At 32.3% G+C, this 7,943-nt stretch overlaps 1 protein-coding gene across 1 annotated transcript in view; it reads left to right on the top strand.

The window, feature by feature from the left end:
* Positions 1-2,908: 2,908 nt before the first annotated feature.
* LOC118740187 overlaps positions 2,909-7,943 on the top strand; it is a 43,492-nt gene continuing 38,457 nt past the window's right edge. Inside the window, exon 1 of the mRNA XM_036471684.1 lies at positions 2,909-3,446. The gene's annotated coding sequence lies outside the window, so the exon portion shown is untranslated. The remainder of the gene's footprint in view (positions 3,447-7,943) is intronic.

The raw sequence follows: 7,943 nt of genomic DNA, 5'->3' as shown, positions 1-7,943 counted from the left end.
GTTTTTGCTTTCATTTAATAGTGGCGAATAAGTGAAAAATATTACACGCCAATGATATTAAAACCCCATTGGGAGCGCATAAATATTTACACAAGAAAAAAGTCACGCAAGCAAGAAAAAGCAAACGGAAAGCGGTGTGAAGTTGAGGTGCTTTTTTTTATGTACCGGAGCACAAAAAAGTACCAACATATCTCTACAGATTACGTTGCAGTTCATAGCTGTCGGTACAAAGAAAGAAACGCTGTTAGAAAATCTCGGCTGTGAGTGTGGAAAAAAAGTTGATGCCACTGTGACAAAAAAAAAACACAAATCGCAGCGTAAATCACACTCATACATATATATGTTTGCAGGCATGTGTTGCATATAATATACTGCATAAAAAAATAAATACACAAAAGCAGAATTAATAAAAACACTACGGCGCGTTCCAGGAAGTGCTGACAAACACAAATAAATGCATAGGTAACGGTAGTAAAACTAAAAGATTCAAATAAACAAGTTTGTTATTTAAGGATATATATATTTTATCGAAATAACTATCGATAAATGTATTGATATAATTATAGTTATCGATACTTCTCTGTTTATTATTTATGATCAAACACAAGAAATATCGAACAAATTCTGTATAAATATTACTCAATTGAAGTATGTAGAGATCTAGGCAGATAGTCCAGTTCCTCTTAAGTATACTAGTGAAGTGTTACATATGGCAAGTTCTTTATTCTTTGTTCATCGAGTGTGAGGTATAGAGAAGTCAACATTCTTCAGTTACTCGGATTAATGTCCCTCGTTTGTGAGCTCTAGCCTCATCCAGAAGACGAACAACTCTTCATGGCTTGCGCTCAATTCACAAAGTTGTTACTCAGATCCTTTCTATTCGCTCCCTTTTCTCTCCCTTTTTGCTTTCTGGCTTTCTAACATCCCTGATTTGAAGATGTAGAGCTCTAAAACATTGGCCAAAATCGATAAATAAGTAGTCAGTTTGACGCTCTTAGCTTCTGGGATGTAGTCTCAATATTGAGTACAGATTCCAGCTACGTCATAGAAGCGGAGGACTGCGCTAATTAGATACATATGAACAAGTCAAAGGTTTCGTAATATTTTTGAGACAAAAATATATTTCCTTTGTATGTTAAATGAAATTTCAACCTAACTGCGATTCTGTGTACCAGAATCTGTGATCAGCTAAAGGTTTTTAGGTTAGACTAGACGGTTTCTTACAAAAGAAGGGGTCTACGTAGAATGTTTTAAGAAGTATTTTTTTTCGGAATTTCCATAACAGAACAGTTGCCGATTAGTGAAAATTAAAGTCGCATTCGCCACCGGCGAAAATATAGAGAAGAAACAGACTCGAAAGATCAAATGGTGGAGTTTTAAGTGTGTCCAAGCGGAACAATAGACAATGTCTTCCAGGCATGTATTTTTCATATTATAAATCTGTCCTCAACGAGTAAGCCTCGACTGTTTTTCTTTATTTTTCCCTTACAGGCTGAAATTTTTGTCTTTAAAATATTCCACTTTTACGCGCACGGCTTGCATGGAATACCCCACAGTTACATGAGTATGTATATTTTTACTTATACTTACTTAAATACACATACACTAGGCGACAAATGAAAGTGTACACCTTGTTCTAATATAATATTCACAATTATTTTAATGAAAATTTGTTTCCATTAATTACACAGTGATACGAAAGTAAACAAAAAAAATATGCAGGGGTTCTCATATAGAAATTATGTTTTGTTATAGCTCATAGCACACGACTACATTTATTGTTTTTCTCCATCACTTCGTTTATTAGTTTTTTACTAACAAATATAATAAATCTTTGGTATTCTTCAAGTTACAACGTCAAGAAGTTATAAATTTGTTGTTTTTGATTTGAATTTAAAATTGTTTTCTCTGTTTGAAAGACATGCCTTTTACCTTTCTAACAAAGAAAAGTTTGAAAATCGGCTGGATAAGGGCTTAGTATTGGTCTTATAATTGAAAATAATGTAGATTTTTCAAAACACTTTCATTTTCTTCACGCTCTTATTTGATCGTGAGGCAATACAAAAAAAAAAATATTTGTTATTTATTTATATAAAAGTACATAAAATCAGTTTTCCATAAGTCATAAGCATATTAAAATCTAATAAAAATTGGGTTAGTAATGATTTATTTAGTGATAATAAGTATATCTGTGTTTTCCTTTTTTCTTAGAAATGTTTTAAAAACCAAAAAAAAAAAAAATATGTTAGTAAAAAGCTAATAACCGAAGTAATGGATTAAAACTATAAGTGTAGTCGTGCCTATGGGCTAGAACAAAACATAATTTCTATATGAGAACCCCTTCATATTTTTTGTGTAGCACAGTGTCATTTATGAATATTTATATAATTCTAAAATGTAAAGCCTATAAATCAAAATTTCACACTTTACATAAAGTTCACAAAAATTTTCATCAAAACTTTTTTTTTTCAGAATTTCAAAAAAATTATCGAGTATGCAGTTTTGTAGCCCATTCAATTTTAGTCTAATGAAGTGCAAGTTTCAAACGGCTACAAAATCCCGTTGGTCTTTGAGAATTTTGTTGGTGATGGGCTACAAAACTGGATACTCGAAAATTTTCTAGAGATTCTGAAAAAAATTTAAAATTTTGTTGAAAATTTTATTATATAAAGTGCCAAACTTTGATTTACATGGTTTATATTATATATATTATTATATATTTCCGTAAATATTTAATGCAAAATATGTTTAATGTAAATAGTTGTGAATATTATATTAGAACAAGGTGTACACTTTCATTTGTCGCCTAGTGTACATACATACATATGTACATGCAAGCGTACTGCATGCATCCATGCAATTTGTGGAGTCATATATATTTGTTGCTGTGTGTGTGTTTGTTGTTTGTGTGGGTGGTTCGACATTTTTACGTATTGTGGAGGCTGATGTATCAAAAACACCAACACTAGCAGTGCATAGTGCACTACTACGCTGCTTTATCACATGTCGAGCGGAAAGTTGGCAAGCGCACACACATGGACCAGCAACAATTGCTATGTAAATTGGCCCATTGATGATGCGAGAGTGCCGGTAACACAACAAAAAATAAAAGTAAAAACTAAAAAAGAGGTGAAAACCAGTGGGGAAAAATTAAGAGTGAAGCCCAGAGAAAAAAAAAACGAATTTAATTTCGAAAACAGTAAATATCAACAGTGAAAGGTATGCAATACTTAGTCACATGTTTTTCACACACAAAATATGGGCTATGAATTGCAATGTATAATTACCGAAGTTCAAAAAGCAACATCATGAAGCTTTAATCCAAATGATAACGAAACCCAGTTCTTTTACTGGCAACTCCAGTAAGTTGAGCAAAATATTGAGGAAAAAGTGTTGAATAAACAAAGAAGTGGAAAACAAAATGCAAGATAATTATACATAAATATGTAAGTATGTATGTTGCTGAAAAAATAAACACGACGAAAAAGTAGCTAAGCGCCAATGAAAGTAAAAATAGTCGCAGTTAAGAAGCAAACAACGAAAAATCGAAGCGAAAGATTCACAAAACCAGAAAACTAAAAACACAAAGAGAGCTCAAAAAGGCAAAAACTTGTATTATTTAGCATACAAATAAATGCAGAGCAGCAGTAAATTTTAACGACCGAGATTATTTGAAAATCAAAGCGATCTGCTATAGCAATGATTTCTCATTTTCGTGAAGCAAACGTACACAATTATATACATACATACTTTTTTAATTATATTTTTAATACATTTATTTCAACGTGGCGTCCATACTTCGCGTATCTCTTCGATCGCTTTTCTTTTTTTTTGTTTGTTTCTCGTTAGTAATTTAGTTAAATTGTACGCAATGCTAATTTCACCTTTCTTGATTAACGATATAACCGCCTAGCCTATTTTAAACCAGTTAATTTTTGTGACCAAAAGTTATTTAAAAAAAGTACATATTTAAATAAAGGAAAAGTGCACAAAAATTTGTATGAAAACTCCATTGATATGATCGATTTTTAAGGTTGATTCCAGCTCAATTCTTGCTTCCTTCTTTTTTTTATTCTGCATTATTTAAAATAATAGACCAAATGAAATTCTTACACCAAGCATACATACACTCAATAAGACACTTAAGTTTCTTCATCAAAACTTAAAGCTTCTGAAGATATGTAAACATATTTTTAAACGGGGTTGCCACCTTTCTAAAAAAGTAGAACAATGATTATTAAAAATCTAAGCTTATTTAATACCAGTATATTGGTATCACACGAGAGGTGTACGCGTAAGCTTTGGACTAAATAGCGTTGCCACCCATCTGTTAACTAGGTAATTATGTAAGTTAAGTGTAAAGATGCAATACGCATTTTTGCAAAATTTTTTAGATAGGTGCCAACTCTATCCAGAAATATGTACCGATTAAAGCTTTATTTAAACACCTTTTGTTTGAAACTCATATTTTAGTTAACCGCATGTAGCAAAATTAAAAAAAAAAATTAGGTTTGTATTGTAATTCTCCAGTAAAACATTGCAGCGAGAGCGTAAAAGCAAAATAGAGCGTAAAATTGAGAAGAGAAAACTAGCAGAAAAAGTTATTGAACACAAAACTAGTAAAAACTTGCAAGTGAATAGTTGCACCGTTTTGATATTCTGCTGTAAACATTTTACTATTTATAAATCAGTTTTAAACTCTTTGCTTTATTGATTTCCACTCATTTTACTTTTGTTTGTGCTAAAGCAATTCAACAAATGACGGCTTTTGACATTTATTCTTCTTCTTCTTCTGCTAGCTAATTTCTGCTAGTAAAAATTTCACTAGCAAGAATTTTCAGCTCTCCCATGTCGTTACGCTCTCGATTCAGTGCTCTCTTGCAAATTTTTTGGGTTATCATCAGCGTTGCCATTTTAGCCGTTTTCCGGCTAGATTTAGCCGGTTTTGATAGCAACTAGCCGGAGAAAATTCGATCTAGCCGGCAGCCGATTTGTTAGCCGGTCTGTAAAAAAAAGTTAGCCGTTTTTAGCCGATTTTACTATTTGCCTAATTTTCAGGTGCAAAAAGTAAACAAGTTGTTCGAAAGCAATAATGCAGACCCAATGAAGATTTTTAATGAACTCAATGTTTTACTTTCGCATCTATGCTCCCTAGTGGTTATTAGCGCGGACACATTTGATCCTATATGCTCCCCGTTGGAACCATACCTTGCTCCATTTCGTCAGTTTTATCACAGTTTTGAAGAGTATTTAAAAACAAAAGTAAGCACAAACGCTTTTGACCACGAAGCCGAGAAAATAATTCGAGAAAATGGTCGCTATTTTATTATCACTTTAATAAAGGAATTACGCCAAATATTGCCACACTAAAAAAAATTGACTTTTTTCGGTTGGAAATGCATTAAGAGTAATTAAACCAAAAGTATTTGTTCAACTACAGCAACAAAAACAAATATAATGCCGACGAAATAACATCCATAGAGATGCAATGGCAACGGTTAACGTTACATACCTGGAGTAATTTAGACTCAACTGTAAAATTTTGGGCCGAAGTTTATCAATTTCGAAATGCCCTAGGAGAAAACCCTTTTGCTGACCTTTCCAACCTAGTTTTTAGTTTTCTTGTTTTGCCTATAAGTAATGCAGAAGTAGAGCGAATATTTAGTTCAATGAATACAATAAAAACTAAGCAAAGAAATCCAATGTGCGTTAAAACGTTAAACGCTATTTTATACATATATAAGATACGGTTTAAAACTTGAAGAAAAATACTGCCATAATTTTACTGTAGATGACGATCTCTTAAAATTAATGAATTCAGGTGATATATACAATAGTGATTCATTTGATGATGAGGAACATACACTCGATATAAATTAATGGTGTTAACTAGTCTTTCGTTTCTTGCGATTTATTTAAATAAAGCATGTGAATTTTCACTAAAACATTTTAGCCGTTTTTAGCCGTTTTTTTTTTGCCAATCTAACCGGTCGGCCCAAAAAGTTCTGGCAACACTGGTTATCATACACTTTTCCAGTAAAAATTTGCAGGTTCCAGTCCAAATTAGTACAGACTATTGGTTACTATACAAACCTATTATTATAGATAAATGGCAACCCTATCCAAAAAATTTTTTTTTTCAAAACCTTTGCTGGGTGTGCATAAACCTTATATTTTAAAGCACTATATCTTTTAATAAAATGAAACAATATCACTTAAAAAAAAATAATTTTTTTCAACGGGAAAAAAGAGTAACGTCCGTAACGTAACGTCCCGAACGCACATATACAATTGTTTTAAGGTTAATCCAACCTGTAGTTTGCTTTTATATCACATTTTGTAAACTTCATTATTTTCTCTTCAAAATACTTTTGTAGATTGTGCTCTCCATGCATGAAAATTTGCGCAAATCGGTTGACTTTGATGGTCATATCAAAAGCGCTTCCTTTTTCAGTAACGTCCGAACATAAATTTCGAAGGCGAATTCACCGACATCAACTCAAATTCACATTTCCATTAATTTGTTCTCATAAGTACTGCTATAAACCCTCGCTTATACCACAACAAATTTGTAACTTATAATAAGATAGGATTTGCCCATATGATGTAAATACACTTATTAATAATAGCATCATTCACAGAGCGAACGCTCATATCAATAGTAGTAGTTATGCTAAGAAAAGTAACCCGAATTAAAAAACTATAACAAAATATAGCTACGTGAAATATGCGCTACCGGAATTTCTACAGAAATCCACAGCTTAATAGCTGAATTGAACCTCTTAGATTTGCAGTAACGAGAAATGGTAAAAAATTTTCATAATAAAATGTTCCGATTACAAAATGAGCGGTTAATATGCAGAATAGACCTTTACCTCTTGCGGTAAAGCTTTGCCATTTGTTCTTCCAAGCAAATTCGTGGCATTTTATATCCGTTTCCTCTAATTTCGATCCACCGTGCGCTTGTAATTTGATTATCCAAAGCTAACATTTCAACTTTGTTCGCCAGCATTTGCTTTTTTCACAAGCCTTATTAAAGTAATGTTTGTTGTTGCTGTTTCATGCACATTCGCTGACGAATAAGTACGTATTGTCACCAAAATATAATACTGCTTTGCAAATTTTACTTTTCCATTGTTTAAATTGGCATAGCACTAAATTTTCGCAAATTCCCTGCTATCTACATGGTCTGTCATCCATCTGGCTATCAAACATGAAAATACATACATATGGAGCTCATTCGTTATACATATGTATAATCCTAACGCATCTATATATATATTATACGCGAAGGCATTTTTTCATATTAAACTGGTTTTATTTTTTGGAAAAGAGTTGCCACCTGTTGAACAATTAGATTCCAAATATTTAATAATCACTGCCCTCATATCTGCACCGTTCGTTCGATTTTCCAAAATGAGGTGTCAAATTAAAAGGCTTGGACTGTAGTTGTGCAATATGGTTTTAATTTTTTTTAACCTTTTAAAAAGTTATATTCAAACAAGTAAGAAAGTCAGATATAAAAATACTGTAGTTAAACAAAAGAATGTTAAGAAGTCCTTAGTTTGACCATTTGGAATTTTCGAAGAAGAGGGTTGAAACGTGTTTAAATTCAAATTATACATTTATATAGGAGGGTTGCCATTTGTTCATCAGTTTATTGAAATACATGTGTATCACAATGTCAGACGAAAGACATTTAAGAAGATCTTAGTTTAGAAATACTTTTGAAAAGGAGTTTCACGGCTCACGATTGCATTTTGGTATCGAGAAAGATTTGCCAAAAATTCATTCGCTGTGTGAACAGCCAAAAAGCGTTTTCAGACATTTCGCCTTTCGGAAGCAAAGAACCTCTTTCGAAAGACCTTTTACATGCAAAGTTTGACTGCATGACTGCTTTATGAAATATGTATATTGCATTGCCACGTCTGACACGCTCTTTA

This window comes from Rhagoletis pomonella, unplaced genomic scaffold (assembly GCF_013731165.1).
Source record: "Rhagoletis pomonella isolate Grant_MI unplaced genomic scaffold, Rhpom_1.0 Rhpom_scaffold_00005, whole genome shotgun sequence".
Classification (NCBI taxonomy): Eukaryota; Metazoa; Arthropoda; class Insecta; order Diptera; family Tephritidae; genus Rhagoletis; species Rhagoletis pomonella.
The sequence above is the reverse complement of the archived record's forward strand: the minus strand, read 5'-3'. Positions and strand labels throughout refer to the sequence as shown.